General features: G+C 40.6%; 1 long non-coding RNA gene across 1 annotated transcript in view; it reads right to left on the minus strand.

The window, feature by feature from the left end:
- Window positions 1–234: 234 nt before the first annotated feature.
- The window catches only part of LOC149749139 (uncharacterized), a 72,713-nt gene continuing 54,442 nt past the window's right edge, over window positions 235–18,505 (minus strand). The window contains exon 3 of the long non-coding RNA XR_016393266.1: window positions 235–14,195. This is a non-coding gene — a long non-coding RNA (uncharacterized LOC149749139). The remainder of the gene's footprint in view (window positions 14,196–18,505) is intronic.

An 18,505-nucleotide genomic window follows, 5' to 3' on the forward strand; every position in this document is an offset into this window, starting at 1 on the left:
ATGGTTTATTTATTTATTTTTGAATTAGCAATACTTGACATCCTACAAAACTTAAAAGGGTACGAAAAGAAAAACAATAAAAACTAAGTTTTTCTCCCACCCAAGGCATCCAGACAGTGGGCTCCCAGAAGCAATACTGATACTATAGTCTCATACATCTTCCTAAGATAGTCTATACACAGACTACAGTATGAATATTTACACGATAATATATCATGTAGACCATTTTCACAGATATGTTTTTTGGTTTTGTTTTTTATAAATTTATTTGTTTATTTATATTTTTGGCTGCGTTGGGTCTTCGTTGCTGCGCTCAGGCTTTCTCTAGTTGCAGTGAGCGGGGGCTACTCTTGGTTGCGGTGTGCGGGCTTCTCATTGTGGTGGCTTCTCTTGTTGTGGAGCACAGGCTCCAGGCGTGCGGACTTCAGTAGTTGTGGCACACAGGCTCAGTAGTTGTGGCTCACGGGCTCTAGAGCGCAGGCTCAGTAGTTGTGGTGCACGGGTTTAGTTGCTCCGCAGCGTGTGGGATCTTCCCGGACCAGGGCTCGAACCCGTGTCCCCTGCATTAGCAGGCAGATTCTTAACCACTGCGCCACCAGGGAAGCCCCACAGATTTGTTTTTAACACAGCTGAGGACATGGTATTCTGTTCTGTACTGGTGATTATCTATCTGCGTTCAACAATATGGCACCCCTGGGACTGACTGTTCCTTGCTGAGAGGCAGCAGTGCCTGTGCCTGGGAGGTGCCAGTGTTTGCCAGGGCATTTAGTTGGTGAAAGAGGTTTTCCTCCTTGGACTAATACTTAAAACTACTCATTCCAGGTAATACTATACTTTGATACTATTCATGTGATAATTAATGGCAGGCAATACTATAAAAGTGACTTTATATACCAGAATATGAACAACTCTGTTTATTTTGGCACATAATTAGAGGAGAAAGAAGCTGTAAGCCCAGATAAAAATCCATACCTTTTTAAAGTAATAAGGTTTGAATTACAGATATTACATATTGGGTTATATATAGCTGTAGTTTAGATCTTCTTGTACCTTCGACTTGTTTGGTAAGGGCTTTTCAGTTTTTGGAAAATTTTTCTTTGATCTGAGAGGTCATGTACAGTTGACCCTTGAACAACACAGGTGCGAACTGCTCCGTTCACTCGTAGCAGATTTTTTTCAATAGTAAATATTGATACTATAGTACTACACTATCTGAGGTTGGTTGAATCCGCGGATGCTGGACTGCACATATGGAAGAACTGTGTATAGGGAGGAACCAGGAACCAGGGATCTGGAGGACCAGCTATAAATTATACACAGATTTTCACCTGCACAGAAGTTTGGCACCCCTAATCTCCGAGTTATTCACAGGTCAACGGTATTTGTTTGGGATCATGGTCCAAGTTGGTTGGAAGTTTGGTAAAACTCTAAGTCTCGGCCTTCCCTGGTGGCGCAGTGGTTGAGGGTCCGCCTGCCGATGCAGGGAGGCAGGTTCGTGCCCCAGCCCGGGAAGATCCCACATGCCGTGGAGCGGCTGGGCCCGTGAGCCATGGCCGCTGAGCCTGCGCATCCGGAGCCTCTGCTCCGCAGCGGGAGAGGCCACAACAGTGAGAGGTTGTGAGAGGCCCGCGTACCGTAAAAACAAACAAACAAACAAAAACCTATAAGTCTCAATGCTTTTTCTTTCTTTTCCGGATAAGATTTTGCTCAAATTCCAGTTTTCACTGAATAACATGTAACTAACTCTTCCCTACCTCCCTCATTTTTTCCCATGACAGTGGCATCCAAACCTGTAAGGAATGATATTATATCATTTGAAGAAAGAATTTGGTTGAAACCAGCCATACGTGTAGTGTTTCCTTGCTTTTCCCTAATTTGGAAGTCAAAAAATGTACTATCTCCATTTGGTCTTGAATCTATTCTATAAGGATGATTCCACAGATATTTTAAAAATTCCACACAGCAGCCTAGATATGCTAATCATGGAACTCCTTGCTCATTGGAACTTCAAAATGAGCAGCTAGTGAAATAGTAATACTGAAATCTGCCAGGAGGTGTTCCTGTAAAGTGTGACATTCCTGGGTCAGTGCTTATTTGGTGTTCACCTCTGAGTTATCAAAATTGTTTAATCCTACCTACTTAAGAAGGTGCCCAGGGAATTCCCTGGTGGTCCAGTAATTAGGACGTGGGCTTTCACTGCCGTGGACCTGGGTTCAATCCCTGGTTGGGGAACTAAGATCTCACAAGCCATGGCAAAAAAAAAAAAAGAAGGTGCCCAACCTGGTGGGATTCTTGTGCTTTTGGCCAATGGCAGTTTATAAGTCCTACTGAGAAAAAAACAGATATGGTGTCTATTATAGACTAAATTGTGTCCCTTCAAAATTCGTATGTTGAAGCCCTACCCCCCCACCCCAATGTGACTGTATTTGGGGATAGGACCTTTAAAGAAGTAACTAACGTTAAATGAGATTACAAGGGTGACCCTAATCCAATATGACTAGTGTTCTTATAAAAAGGGCAAGAGACACCAGGGATGTGCACATAGAGAAAATACCATGTGAGGACACAATGAGAAGGTGAAAATCTGCAAGCCAAGGAGAGACGCCTCAGGAGAAACCAATCCTGCTGGCACCTTGACCTTGGATTTCCACCCTCCAGAACTGTGAAAAAAAAAAATTCTGTTAAGCAACACAGACTATGGAATTTTGTTATGGCAGCCCTAGCCAACTAATACTGTGTGATCTTCAGGAAAAAAAAGCTATAGAATTTGAGTAAGTTTTTGAAGATCTCTCCCTTTTAGGAGGACGTAACTCTTTGGGATGAGTTGACTCTTGTCATCAACTAGACAAATGAAGCCATGAACTGCCACTGACCGTGACCCTTCCCACGGCTTGGTGTTTATCTTTTCCTTGGAACCTTTTAATCTAATCTGGCCAGAGTTTGTTTCTGTTATTTGCAACCAAAAGAGCCTTAAGTAAAACAGGTCTTCAAGTCTTGCCTGAAGACTGACTATATTTCATATATAACTATTATTTTTTAAAATACCTATAGATAATGTTGATTAATAAATTAATTCTCAATTTTAGGTAGCTAGTAATTTTTTTTTGCAGTTATGCAGTTTTCTCACTCAATAAAAGTCCAAATAAAGTTACAATGTGTTGATGCTAATAAAGAGATTTTAATAAAGAAGAAGGTTGGGGACCATTGATCTAGAACTTTCTGACAGTGTAAGGGCCTCTTTGTGTGGGAATGGCAATGAAACCCAAAAGGTTGATGGGCATACATTTAAGGCAGGAAGTCATGATACCCGCCCAAAGACTGGTGATCTAACCAGACCATCTGCATGGCTCAGTGGAAGTTTTTGGTGGAGATGCTTGGAAGCACACTTGCATAGTTTTGCAGTCTCAATCTGACCCTGCCATACAGAGTAAGCTTTGAGTGGAGCATTCAGATAAGTCACCAGGGAGCTATGCAATGTACTTGAAAGGGTCTGTGCTCCAGTTGAACATGTTTTATAAGGGATTATGTATTCTGGGAGCTTGCTCTGACTATACTCTTCCTTTTGGACACAGTTACAGTGTGTAGTGGTAGAAGTAGCTGGTACTTTGAAAGCAGACAGACTTCACCCTCCTGTAGAAAAGGACCACTGGGATGTTGGCTATGTCCCTTTCACCCTTAACAATGGTGGATACTTTGAAGAAAGCACAGAAATCCTTATAGAGTAAAAATTGAGAGTCACTAGGGGTTAGATAGGAAGACTTTGATTTTATCATTTCTCCTGAGATTATAGTTTAAATGATTGTAAGTATTGTGAATCATGACCAATCTATTTGAAAGGGCTACCGTGAACTCTGCAAAAGGGGGTCTAAATGAGGGCCCTCAAGTACCATTTGGTACATTTTAACCTATGCATTTATTTAATCAATATAAAAATCTCATTTCCTGCTTTAAGATTAAATTATACATAATCATTAAAGTATATAGAATCAATAATAACTTAGGAATATGGTATTAACAACTACATACCATCATCCCTTCCCCCACCTTACCCGTACACCACCCTCTGGTTGACCCACATGAGTAAGAGAAACAAATACTCTCTGAGTTCAGGAGCATTACTAAACCAACCATCCTGTATAGCTGTTAATCCTCAGTCTCACCAATTTGCTGACTTCTTACACTGGCATGCTCTTAAGGCTTTTCAAATGTATTTTGAAGATGGACTTCCTTAATCTCTGGTCCTCCTTGCAAAAAATTTTCAACTTGGCCTAGTTCTCTATCACAGAAGACTCCTGAATCCCAATCTAATCCAGTGGTTTCAGCTTTTGGTGTTTCACACATTCTTTGAAACAATTGGGGGATTCTTTGCCATCTGGGAAAAATTGCTGTTTTCAGGTAATATCACTCAAAATGAAGATGGCCTTTTATCTCTTTCTAAAATTGGGAAAAGTTATTTCATTTTAACTTGAAAATACAAAGACACTTGGGTAGACGTGTGTCTTGACCAGCATAATATTTGACTTGCTTTTCAAGCTACCACAGAGACAACAGATACCCAACACAGGGAGCAGACACGTCCCTCTCCTTGAAACCCTAACTTAATGCCAGCAAATAATTCCACACAGACCATTACTTCTATTTTTGTTCATTCATTTTCATCTGAAATAACAAAGAATGATCAGATCCCCGGGTCTATTACCTGAAGCAAGTTTAGGAAATGGAAGACCAAGAACTACAATATCAATCTGGATTGATCAATGTTGGGAACTCCTTGCTAATCACATAATTTTATTATGTGATCTGATGTGGTCTTTCTCTAAAGCACGTTTCACTACAACTAATAAACAGTAATAATAAACAATCCATATGTTCAGAGTATTTCAGACCCAGTCCAAGAAAGAACTGACTTCAGTAACTACATTCCTTTTGTTGTTCCTTGTATCTATGCAGTTGGTTTCTTTATAAAAATAAAAATGGACTTTTCTCTTCAGTGACCATTAAATGTTTAATTTGCCAATTCCTTTGCACTGCGTGACTAGTCATATTCTGCTAAAGATGTTATGCACTTGAAAGAGGTGGCTACTTGGATACAAACTGCCACAAATGAGAAATAGCCTGTACTCCAGCCTCATTTTCAACCGAGAGCATGTTTTCTCATAGACACAACATGCTAAACGCTGGATGGGTCCCCTTCAAAATTCCACAGACTATTTGAACCTAAAATGTCAGCTCAGGGCTTCCCTGGTGGCGCAGTGGTTGAGAATCCGTCTGCCAAGACAGGGGACACGGGTTCGAGCCCTGGTCTGGGAATATCCCACATGCCGTGGAGCGACTAAGCCTGTGCGCCACAGCTATTGAGCCTGTGCTCCAGAGCCCGTGAGCCACAACTGCTGAGCCCACGTGCCACAACTACTGAAGCCCTTGCGCCTAGAGCCCGTGCTCTGCAACAAGAGAAGCCACCGCAATGAGAAGCCTGCGTACTGCAACGAAGAGTAGCCCCCGCTCGCCACAACTAGAGAAAGCCCACACGCACCAACAAAGACCCAGTGCAGCCAAAAATAAATAAATAAATAAATTTAAAATGTCAGCTCAGTCACCACGTGACATATGTTTTCCCACCGTTGCTGACACGGTTGTGCTATTGCTCCAATTCTTTCTCTTTGTGGAATTTACATTTCCTTTTTGAAAGCACCAACTACGGCTGATGCCTTTGGTTTTTTATTTATCTATTGTTTTTGGCTGTGCCATGCAGCATGTGGGATCTTAATTCCCTGACCAGGGATCTAACTCACGCCCCCTGTGGTGGAAGCACAGAGTCTTAGCCACTGGACCACCAGGGAAGTCCCTATGGTTGAAGTCATTTTTGTCTTTGGAGGGTCAAAACACCCTGGTGTATGAGAGGAGATAAGTATTTTTGGCGATGTCCTTTTCCTGTCCCAGAACTGTGTTTCTGCTCTTCTCTTTCCTCCCATCTGCTAAGTGCAGTTACACCAACTCCCAGGTCTAAAGACTAGCCCATGTGGGTGGTGCCACATTTTTTCTCAGAAGTGTTGCATTTCTGAGTCATACCTTTCCTTGACTGGGAGCTACACTTATCTCTTCATTAGCCATGTTTCCTTTTTTTCTGAAGACGTAACCTGCAGAGGCAGTTTCCTATGTGAAGACCTTCTCCAAGTCACTCTGGGTCCCTGTACTCTGCCACACATGGGTCGATTTATACCCACGTTTCAAGATTCCTTTTCTTACTGATTATCGCATGCCCTCCTCACCTCAACCTCTGCTCCATCTGATCTTTATAAATCTTTGAGATATATTTCTTAGGTGTTTAGAGTTCTCTTTTTAAAATTAATTAATTAATTAATTAAATTTTGGCCGCGTTGGGTCTTCGTTGCTACGCGTGGGCTTTCTCTAGTTGTGACGAGCGAGGGCTACTCTTCCTTGCGGTGCACGGGCTTCTCATTGCGGTGGCGTCTCTTGTTGTGGAGCACGAGATCTAGGTGCGTGGGCTCAGTAGTTGTGGCTCACAGGCTCTAGAGCGCAGGCTCAGTGGTTGTGGCGCACAGGCTTAGTTGCTCCGTGGCATGTGGGATCTTCCCAGACCAGGGCTCGAACCCATGTCCCCTGCATTGGCAGGTGGATTTTTTAACCACTGCGCCACCAGGGAAGTCCGGTTTTTAGAGTTCTCTTATTTAGAAATTTTGCTATTGGACTACCTCAGCCTTGCAAAACTATGTTAGTTTGATAGTAATGGGCAATATAAGCGTTCTGGAATTTTTATGGCCCATAGAAATCAAGTCATGGACTCAGAAAGAGAAAGTTTTGTTGGAAAAATCTCAAACAATACCCTTCGTAATGGTTATGAATTTTATGGTGGAAGTGGAGGTAAAAAGTTCTGAAAACTCAACAGAAAAAAGCTACCATTCTTAGTAAGAGAGACAATAAAGAACTCTCAAGGAAGCTGCAGATTAAAGGAATAGTAAGTATCTGCCATAGAAAGGGCAGTAATCCTACCAGAAAAGTGACTGCAGATGTTCAAGGCTATTAAAGCTACAATTTGTAAAAGAAAGTGCACCCATAGAATACTAATTAGATGTATATTCCTGAGGTATTTTATCTATTGATGGTTTGTTTTTGCATTATATCAAAAATATTGTCATATAAAATATTGTTATTATATCGAAAATATTGTCATATTGTCATATATAAATGTCATATAAATAAATTTGTCAAATTTATTGACAAAAATATATTGTCAATAAAATATTGTCATATAAAAATATTGTCATATAAAATATTGTCATGTATCTCAGGTATTCAAAATGTCAAAAAATAAGCATTTCATGTAACAGCTATCACCTCTACCTATTACATTACCCTACCACTTATGTGACAACCATGGAACTGAATTTGGAGATGAGTCCTGGAATCTTCAGAATAAAAAATATGGAATTACAAATTACCTTAGTTGGCATTGTTTTTATTTTGAAAATCTTTTCTATTTTTAGGTCCTGTCATGTCTAAGAAGAAAAATTGGAAACTTTGCCCACCTTGGTGTGTCCTAATTAATGAATTGTATTAGAAACAGTATTTCAATGAATAGTCATTTATTCACTCTTTCAATAAACAGGTATTAAACACATAATTGGCTCATGGAAGGCACAGTGCTAAGCACTTGGGCTACAAAAAAGAAGTGGGCCAAGTCTTTGCCATTCAGGGCTACAGTCTAATGAAAATAGACATGGAAACAATTAGTGCATAACAGAGGACTATAGCTAACTCTTACTGAGTGTATCAGAGTAGATTCATAGAGGAGATGATCTTCGAGCTGTCTTGAAGAATGATAAGCAGTTTGCTTTGTGGATGAGGGAAGGAAGGGCATTCCAGGCAGAAGGAACAGCATTTGCAATGATATGAATGTAAGAAGAGCAGAACAAGAACTGGTTGCCTGATGTGGCTGTATCCCAGGGGACCTTTGGGAGATTAGTGGGAGAGGAGACTGGAGAGGCAGGCAGGGTCCAGGCCATGGAAGCTCTAGACTCCTGCTAGGGAATTCAGGCTTTATCAAGGTCAGGAGAAAACTGAAGGATTTCACATAGGAAAGTGAATGATCAGATTAGCATTTTAGGAAGATCTCTCTGGTGGCAATGGAGTAGATGGAGTAAATGGGGCAGGGTCAGATACCAGTGGTATGAGGTTAGTATGAGAGTTCAAACAAGAATGGTAATTACTAACATATATTGGGTGCTAACCTTGTGCTAAGCCCATGACTTAAGTTATTTAATCCTCACAATGATTCTATAAGGTAGTATATTAGTCAGGGCAGGTTAGGTTATGCTGTGACAGGAAACAACCCCAAAGTCTCAGTGGCATAAAACAACCAAAATAATTCTTTGCTTCTACCACATGTGCCATGCAGGTTGGCCAGGGAGCAATGCTCCTCACAGCCACAAAGAAACCCAGGATAATGGAGACTTCATCTCAATATATACCTCACAGCAGTGAGGGGGGGGATCATCATCCCAGCAGTAGGCAGGGAGTGTGGTTCATTGTGTATAGGCTCTCGAAGCTTCTGCCCAAGTGTCACATGGCCACAGCCAACTCCAGGGGAGAAGGGAAGTGCAACCCTACCATGAGTCCAAAAGGAGAACCAGAAATATTCAGACACCAGCACTAATTACTACCACATCCTGTTCTGAGCATAGAATAAAACTGCACATTTCTGACCTGCTTTTTTCTTTTTCTTTCCTTTAATGGTTTACTTAATTTTATTTATTTATTTATTTTAACATCTTTATTGGAGTATAACTGCTTTACAATAGTTAGTTTCTGCTGTATAACAAAGTGAATCAGCTATACATATACATATATCCCCATTTCTCCTCCCTCTTGCTCTGACCTGCTTTTGAAGTTGGATATGGCCAGCCGTGTGACCTAATTCGGCCAAAGAAATGGAAGAAGCTTTGAAAACTAGGAGTCTTTAAGAACTAAGAACTGGAACAAAATTTGTTAGGCTCTTGCTTTCTCTCTGCCATGGCATCTGGCAGTATTCTACGTAGTGGCTGCACCTTTTGTCCAAGTTCCAGAATGAGAACAGCAGATAGCAGAGCCCCCATTGACTTCCAGTTGTAGGTCACTGAGATTTGAAGGATGTTTGTAACTGTAGCATAACCCAGTCCACCTGGGACTGTTATGGAGGAGACACAAAAAATTTCTGTACAATCTTAAAATTCTCCACAGATAGGTTTATTATTATTATTATTATTATGTATTCCCATTTTACAGATCAGGAAACTGAGACTCAGAAAAGTCAAAGAATGTGCCCAAAGTTACACCTAGTAAGGCAAAATTCAAACCCAGGCAATCTGACTTCTGAAGATTAGCTAGCAGGAGCCTGACCTAAAGCAACAGAAATGGGGATGAACAGGTGGGACTAGTTTAGTGACATTTTAAAAGTAGAATCAAAAAGACCTGCTGGGCAATTATGTAAGGAGAGAGGACAAACAGGTATCCAGAATGATTCCCAATTTTCTGACTTGGAAAGTCAAATGCACAGTGACCAGTAATTCAAATGGAGATTAGAGAATGATGAGCGCAGTGAGAAGTGGAAAGATAATGAATTTGGTGATGGACTCTTTAAGCACTTTGAAGCTGTCATTCCATTGTCTTCTCTCCAGTTTCTGACAAGAAGTTGGTCACCTCCATATGGTTGTTGCCCCATATGTAATGCATTATTCTTCTCTGGCTGCTTTCAAATTTTTCTCTTTATTTTTATTTTTGTATTTTTTGGTAACCTGACAATGATGTATCTAGGTAGTTTTTCTTTGTATTTATATTGCCTGGGGTTCACTGAGCTTTGGAGGTTTGTTGACAGTTTCATCAAATTTGGGAATATTTTTCTCCTATTATATTTCTGTCCCATTTTCACTGTCTCCTTTTGGGACACCAATTACACATACATCTGATATTATCCCACAGGTCTCAGAGGATCTATTCATTTTCCTTCAACTTTTTTTCTGTTCTTCAAATTGGATAATTTCTATTGATTAATCTTGAGGTTTACTGACTCTTCTACCATCTTCCATCTGCTGTTAAGCTACTAGTGAATTGTGTTATCTTGTTTTACTTTGAAAAGTTCTGGGGTTTACGTTGCTATTTTATAGTTCCCATCTTCAAGATTCCCTATCTACTCCCTACTTATTTACTTATTCAGATCATACTTTTGTTTATCTTAAACATATTTGCCTTTGATTTTTTGACTATCTTATAATAGCTGCCTTAATGTCTTTGTCTACTAAATCCAACATCTGAGTAATCTTAGGGTTGATTTCTATTTTCTACTTTTGTTTTCCTTTGTGTGTGTGTCTAGTAATGTTTTTTTTAAAGAAAAAGAGTTTATTATAAGATGACAAGAATATTGGCATCTGACTGTGACATTTAAATATGGGCTTGGAAACAATTTATTCATGTAGCTATTTAGGGAAAATGATTATGCACGGAGCCCAACCACCTTGGTTACATCAGATGCTATTACTGTTTACACTAATCCATTCTGTACAATGTCTGACCAGTTTTAACCCAGATTTTATCAGTAACCTTCCCTCATGACTCTTGATTGTTATGTTGTGCTCTCTTAATTTTCAGCATTACTCCTCCCTATTTTTAGCAAAAATACCCTTTCATATTACTATTACACTAGGACTAAATATTCCATAATTCAGCTAGTAATTATACTGATTGTTTTGATGCCTGGCTTTCTCTCCCCTCACCCCAGTAATAGATCCTGTCTCTCCACTATGCTCTCACCTCCATTAATTCGGTAATACTTAGTACCCTGCACAAAGCCAAGGTTTTCCATATCCTCCGTTCTTGTGATTGCCAAACCAAGTCATCTCTCTCTAGAAACCTTACTAAGGATTTTCCCACAGTATTATAAACTTTCACTTGGCTGTAATTACAATCATGCATTTTAAATTCGGAGAGGCGACCAAAGGCTGAACATTCATTCAAAATTATTTAATTACAAGGCTGGATAACTGAAAAAGAATTTTCCATTAAAAATAGTTTCAGAGCTAGAAAGTAATATACTGGTTAACAGGTTATGACTCTAGGGCAGTGACATGATTAAATAGAAATGGCTTGAATCTTATGGATGCATTAGTCTAGATCTGATGTTCGTTCAGAAATCTATTTACAAATCAATTTCAAAAGTAAAAAATATAATCCGTCTTGATTTTTGTTCTCTTTCCATATCCATAAAATGAAGAGGTTTTCCTGTTCACCAGTTTTTCATACAATAAAGTAAATTTCAAATCTGGCACTAGCCAGAAATGTTTACACCTTAGGAACTTTACAGCAAACTGGCCTCTTTCAAAAGGCAGACAGCGACCCCTCATTCAAAATGAAGCTGCTCATCAATCAGTGACATCCCTAGCTTCTTTAATATTCATCGACCTGCAGGATGCTGGTAAGATCGTCAGGTTTTAACCAAGTCATTTTCCAGTCAATATTCTCCTGTATGTTTTGAAATTTTCCTTTGCATCTAAAAAAAGCTTAGGCTCTCCACATAAGAGCTCCATTACACTGAAAACCATTGTTCCTAGCACCACAGAGCAGCTCCCAAGTCCCAATGTAAAAGTGTGTCTAGTAATTTTTTATTGTCATACTTAAGGCTACAGATGATGCATTGTAGAAATTGTGGATTCTGTAGTATGTTATTTTCCTCTGAAAAGTTTTGATTTTTGTTCTAGTAGGCAGTTCACTTATTGTCTGGCCACTTTGAACTTGTGTAGGCATTTTTGTTTGTTTGTTTGCTTTAATTTTTTAGGGTAGATCTTTGGAAAGTCCAAGCTATCTTCCCAAGCCCTCTGACTTAGTGCACTCAGCCTTCACGCTGTTTCTCCTGTGATCTAGTCAAGCTTGGTGTTAGGCGTTGTTAGGGCAGTTCTATTGTAGGTCTTCTATTGTAGGGCAGTTCTCGAATTTTAGCATGTATCAGAATCATCTGAAGAGCTTGTTAAAAACATTTCTAGGCATCTTCCCTTGAGTCTCTGATGGAATAGATCTGAGGTGGGACTCTAGAATTAGTATTTCCAACTGCATGTCTAACAAATTTCCAGGTGATGCTAATGCTACTGGCCCAGGAACAGCTATCTGAGAAATACTGCTTTAGAACATTATCCTTACTTTCAAAATGTGTTCTTTCTGGTGTCCCAGCTGGATGCCTGAGGTGTTATTAACAAAGTGTTAATGTGGCTTTCCACTTAGGCTGTGCCACCACTCCAATGACCCTCATCACTGCTTGAATTCTAATAACCCTGCTCAGCTTTCAACCCCACAGAAGTTGGTATCTGGTAATCCTTGCATAGTCTCACCTTACACATGTGCAAACCAGCTTTTAGCCAAGCACCCACAGAGGATCCTCACAGGATTTTTGGAGCCCTCCCTCTGCAAAGCTCCCTTCTCTCAGTGCCCTACCTTGCACATTAGAGTTGCTCAGCTGCCCCAGACTCCAATCTCTGTCTGCTCAATTTAGCTGGTACCTCAGCTCATTGCTTCTTGGTTGGGAAATAGCCCACGATAAAGAGGCAGAGTGATTCTGGGCCTCACCGCTTGGATTTCTCTTAAGGATCACAAACTTGTGCTCTGCCTGAAATAGCTGACTCAAATATTTTGCTCACCTTAGTGATTTTTTTTTTTTAAGTGGTGGGATGGCTAGTCTGTTACCAGTTTCTACTCCATCATAGCCAGGGGTGGGTGTCCTGGTGTTAGACCTTTTGAATTTAAAGAGCCTTGGACTATCCAGATAGAGATACTCTACAATGAAAAGGGAGCCTAGAGATAAAGGTTTGCAGAACATCAGTGTACAGATAGTAATTGAGACCAAGGGCATGAATCATATAGGAGGTTACACAAAATGAGAAGAGTGGAGGATCAAAGATAGGACATTGGGGGAACTGCTAATTTTTCATGGATGAGTGAAAGAAAAGTGTCGGCCAAAGAGGCATAGAAGGAGTGGTCTAACAGGCAGAAGAAGAGCCACTATCCCAGAAGTCAGTGGAGAAGAGTTTTTTAAAAAATATTTTTAATCCTTACCATGGCTCCCCAACTGTGCTAAGAAAAAAAATTCTTTTTTAATATTTCGAGAACCCTGGCACTTCCCTGGTGGTGCAGTGGTTAAGAATCCGTCTGCCAATTCAGGGGACATGGGTTCAAGCCCTGGTCCGGGAAGATCCCACATGCCGCGGAGCAACTAAGCCCGTACGCCACAGCTACTGAGCCTGTGCTCTAGAGCCCGTGAGCCACAACTATTGAGCCTGTATGCCACAACTACTGAAGCCCGCACGCCTGGAGCCCATGCTCCGCAATAAGAGAAGGCACTGCAATGAGAAGCCCGCGCACCACAACGAAGAGTAGCCCCCCCCCGCTGCAAATAGAGAATGCCTGAGCGCAGCAACGAAGACCCAAAGCAGCCAAAATAAATAAATAAATACATAGAACGCAATAATTTAGAACTATTGTCAAACCCATTTTACAGATGAAGATGAGGATGAAGATGAAACTGACCAGCCAAGTAACTTGTACAAGGTCATGAAGCTGGTAAGTGGCAGAGCCAGAACTAGAATCCAGGCATTCTGGCTCCAATACTTGAAAAAAACCCACAATGTTCTGCCTCACTCCAAAACAGGAGAGGATGACAAATATGACAGTGCTGTCTAGGAAGCTGAGGGTTGAGAAGTGCCTATTGGTTTAAGCACTAGGTCCACTGGTGAGCTCCAAAAGAACTCACTGAAATAAACAGGAGGTGCTAGTTAACTGCTCAACATGATCGGTTCCTGGGTTTAGCTCTTCTTTTGAACCAGCAGAGTGCCATACACATGGCGCCTCTCAGGCCCTGCTTGCATTGTCCTCCTCAGAAACCTGCTCCAGGTTTCTGCTCGGAAAGAGGAGACTCACTCCCTAACCGCATACAGACAAGACCCACCACTCCAGCTCCTAAGGGGGTGAAGGGAAGTGTGAGGTGCCTATTACTACTTCACAGCTGTGCCCGGGCACAAGTTTATGCGCATTTGAACATATCATCAACTCAATTACCTGTGTTCAGATTAGCCTCAGCAAATCTTTAAGCTCTCACAGCTGTCTTCAGGTGTTCAGGGGATTATTATGAGGAGATATTGATCAGCTGTTCTCCATGTCTCCTGTGGGCAGAACAAAAGGAAAGGGGCTTAAATGTCAGCAAGGGATTTAGATGTAAGCGAGAACAGTGAGGTAGGGAGGTCCTGTGTACTTAAGCAAGTTTCTAGCCTTTCTGCCTTAGTTAGCCCTAAATACTACCTTTCCCACCATATCACCCTATTTGTTTTATAACAAAATAGACAAAAACAACAGTAACAATAATAGCAAATGCTTACATAGTTCTTACTTCGTGCCAGGCACCGTTACTAAGTTTTCAGTTCAGATTCATCATTTAATACTTACAGCACAATGAGATAAATACTATTGCCATCCCCATTTCACAGATAAGAAAACTGAGACACAGATACAGTGAATAACTTGCCAAAGGTCACGGAACCAACAAACGGCAGGGCCAACATTTGAAGCCTCCTGCAAAAGTCCATCCTCTTACCCACTACATGCACTGCTAATATGTCGAAATTGCACTAGAACAGAATTCAAGATAAGCAGAGCAGGGAGAGATGCTACCAATGTGGCATGGAGGCTGCAGTAGATTGTTAGAAAATGGTTCTACATGTACCATGTCTCCCTGAATTCATGCCATGTGCAGTTGCCTTCCATGCTGACTCTGTGCCAGCATAATGGCTGACTTGGCCAAGAGCATAGGATGGAAGCAACTTCCTGGGACTTCAAGCCTTTAAGAGATCTGGAGCTTTTGCTTTCTCTCTCAGAACCCAACTGCCTTGTAAAGAAGTCCAGGCTGTCCAGCTGTAGAGAGAGGCCACAGGTATTGAGAAGCCTCAGAGGCTGAGAGCCATGTGGACAACAGAGGCATCTCAGCTAAGAGACAGCATCAAAGTGGTCAATGAAGCCATGTGAACTGTCCCAAGAGACACCGCAATGGGCAAAGGTGACCCAAGCCTGCTGAGCACTGCCCCAAATCCTGACTCTAAAAGGGCTGTGGTTTTAAGTCATTGTGTTTCTTTTCTATTGTGAAACATACATAACAAAATTTACCATTTTAACCATTTTTAAGTGTACAGAGTTCTGTGGCATTAAGTACATTCACATTATTGTGCAACCACCAGCATGATCCATCTCCAGAATCTTTTCATCATCTCAAGGTGAAACTCTGTCCCCATTAAACACGAACTCCCCATTCCTCCTTCTTCCCAGCCCTGGTAACCACCGTTCTACTTTCTTTCTCTATGCATTTAAGTCAATAAGTTTTAAGACGGTTTGTTAGGTCGTGACATATAACTTTATATAGATACTGATAGATTTAATAATCTGTTTTTAGAATATATTAATGTGTTTGTTAGTTTATTAAATACCAGAGAGTTGCAGAAGCATCAGGAAACCTCCCAGAGCTTCAGTTCACTATGTCTTTGTACATTTAATTCTAATGTGTCATGGCCTACAATGTTATAGGTAAAATTATAATTATGCCTAACATTTACTTTAAAGTTGAGAAGGCAGTTTCTCATTTAATATATTCTTTGCCTTTCACAATAGCCTTGTGAAATGGAATTAACTTTTTTTAATTTTATAGATCAGGAGACTGAGGATCAAAGAGTTTAAGTGACTTGCTCAAGGTCACAGCATAGAGTAGAACAGGTTGGCCTGAAACCATTTATTGATCACTCCTATTTGGGAAGAGAGATGGGGAGGGGACCCAAAAGATGGTTCAGCAGCTTGAAAGAGGAGACACAAGCCCAGTTCTTAAAGAGCATCTGCTCTCCTAGGACACACCCATGGACATGCTGACAGCAAAGGCCTTTGATCATGCTGAGACCAACCAAGATGAAAGCTCCAGACTCATGTTCCGTTCATGAAAGGGTGAAAGGGACATGAAATCTATTCAGCGGGTCACAAACTAAATATATATATATCTATATATATACGTGTGTGTGTATGTGTGTATATATATAGATATATAGATATATATAATAGAGCTGAATTCATTGAAATAATAAAGGCGAGTGTTTTTCTGTGGAATTTATTTCAGTTACATTGTATACATATACTTGCATCTTCATAGTCATGTTATTTGGGATTTGTCACAATATGAAATGTATTTCTTACTGTGGTGAAAGCACTTGAAAACCATTGCCCTACCCCACCTCTCTCCTGGCCACAGCCTTCCTCAAAGTGCAGAAATATTCTACAGCCTTAGGGAAAGTATGGCCTATCTACCTGTACTGGCCTTGTGCAAACAGTAGAAAAGACAGATTTTATTTTAGCACAAAGACTACACTCCAGAGGCCTGTATGGAATGGCTGCATGTACAATTCTGCCCATGTGCCTACAGGTGATTTAATGACTCAGAAGCATGGTGAAACAATGCTGAAAGTACTGGATTAGACAGACATAGCGAGTCTGAGGTTCCAGTGTCAGTTCTCTGTCAAACTTATAATTCCTTGAGACTTTCTGGGCTTCCCTTCCCTCATCTGTTGAATAGAGGGATCAAACTAAATTATCTTTAAGGAAAGTCTCCCACCAAGAGAAGAAATGTTGATAAGATTTATGTCACTGCCTCTTCTTTTTCCTAAGGAGAGTCACTGGGATAAGGAATGTAGAGGAAAAGTCAGTCTCTTTTGTTTAAAAATGTATCCAGCTTTTTGTTTGTTTGTATTTTTTCTGAGGTCGATAGGGATAGACAAACAAAGACCATCTTTGAAAGACAGCTAATGTCCACTTCTGGTTTGAGGCAGGGGACTTACCCTGAGTACCCCAACCAGGTCCATATGTCTATAATCACAAAACTTACATCATTTTATTCTCATGAATTAAACAATAAACTATAATCGTCTATGTTCAAAATATGATGGTGAAGTCATGGCACCTCAATCACATATAAAATTCATTGCTATAATTAAGCCATGTATATAAGAAGGTAGTTAGAATTCATCAGGACTTAAAAGCACAGGATCATGGTGATTCTTTCTCCTGAGCCGAGGAAATGTGAACTCCTTGATGGCAGGATTTTAATCCTGGAGCCTACGCAGAGGAAGGGGAGCTGGGCTAGTGACCACTGGCAGCTCCTAGACCTTAAGAAAGAGAAGGAGTGTGGCAGAAGAGAAGGAGCTTGGATATTGCCAAAAGACTTTTTTTTTTTTTAAGAGTTGTAGAGCTTCAGCAATAATGGCTCTGCTTCTGCCAATATCAGCAGGGAGACAGGTGCAGAGAGTTCTGAAGAGCTCTTTCAGCTACAGATGTGGCCCAAGAAGTGTCCCAGAAGCCTGTGCTTCTTGCCATGCTGGGCTGAATCTGGAGCATTTCCAGGAAAACTCAAGTGGGTCCAGGAGTGACATGGGAACTTAGCAGCTTTGTTTGCAACTTAAGTGTAGAGATTGTTTTTCATCAAATAGAAAACATCCTTGTCCATTTGACTTTCAAACAAAGTGATGCTGTTTGGGACTGATATAAGCAAATTCATTCTCATTGGGGAACTCCACATCTTTATTCAATTTAGGGAGAGTATAAAGTAATTCGAATTGCTTCATTTATATTTTCTCATGGTGTAGAGAAATGTGTGCGATTTGATGACTAATTTTTTTTCATGGTAATTTTTTTTAGAACATATTCAAACAAGATGCCATTTAATAGACTTGACTATTGCCTGCCTCTCTGGATATGATAAAAAGCGTAGAAGAGCAGAAATTGAAGGGGAAAGTAAGAAAAGATTTATTAAAGGGCAATGAATTATATTATTAGACCAGTGATTCCTTCCCTCCCCCAAGCTAACCCCAAGCCCAGTTTATCTAAGTAAACCAAAGGAAATTTAACCTTAGCCTCTACTATATATTCAGTACATTCTGGCTGACATTTTAAACCCTGTTAGAAATCTGGTTGGCTTCCAGGCACATGCAATACTAGAATGGAGAAATAGTATAGATAACTATCTCATTTTTCTTTCTCTCTGAAACGCTGACAATGATTCTTTGTAAAATGTCTCAGGACGTTGAAGGAAGTTACTGACATACATTTTGTAGAGATCTGTCAAGAGCTTATTATTGCAATTTATATAATGTGGATATTCCATTTCACAAGCTTCATGTGTTGCATGATTAAAACATGCATGGAAGACAATGGGATCCATAGGCTGCTGAACATATGAACAACCAGGAACCAAGGGGCAGGTTTGAAGAGTGAGGTTTTCAGCTCCGGAGAGGACAGAATGACCACAAGTGAGTCAGAACCACCAGATACACACCAGTCTTCTCCCAACCAGAGCAAACATTAACTGGCAAAACGGGAGAAACCCATAGCTGCATCTCACTGCTCGGAAATCCTTGCAGAGGACGTCCCCGGTGGTCCAGTGGTTAAGACT

The sequence above is a fragment of the Delphinapterus leucas genome, chromosome 5, assembly GCF_059928025.1.
Source record: "Delphinapterus leucas isolate spDelLeu-1000000601 "Yukka" chromosome 5, BTC_Dleu_Yukka2, whole genome shotgun sequence".
NCBI lineage: Eukaryota > Metazoa > Chordata > Mammalia > Artiodactyla > Monodontidae > Delphinapterus > Delphinapterus leucas.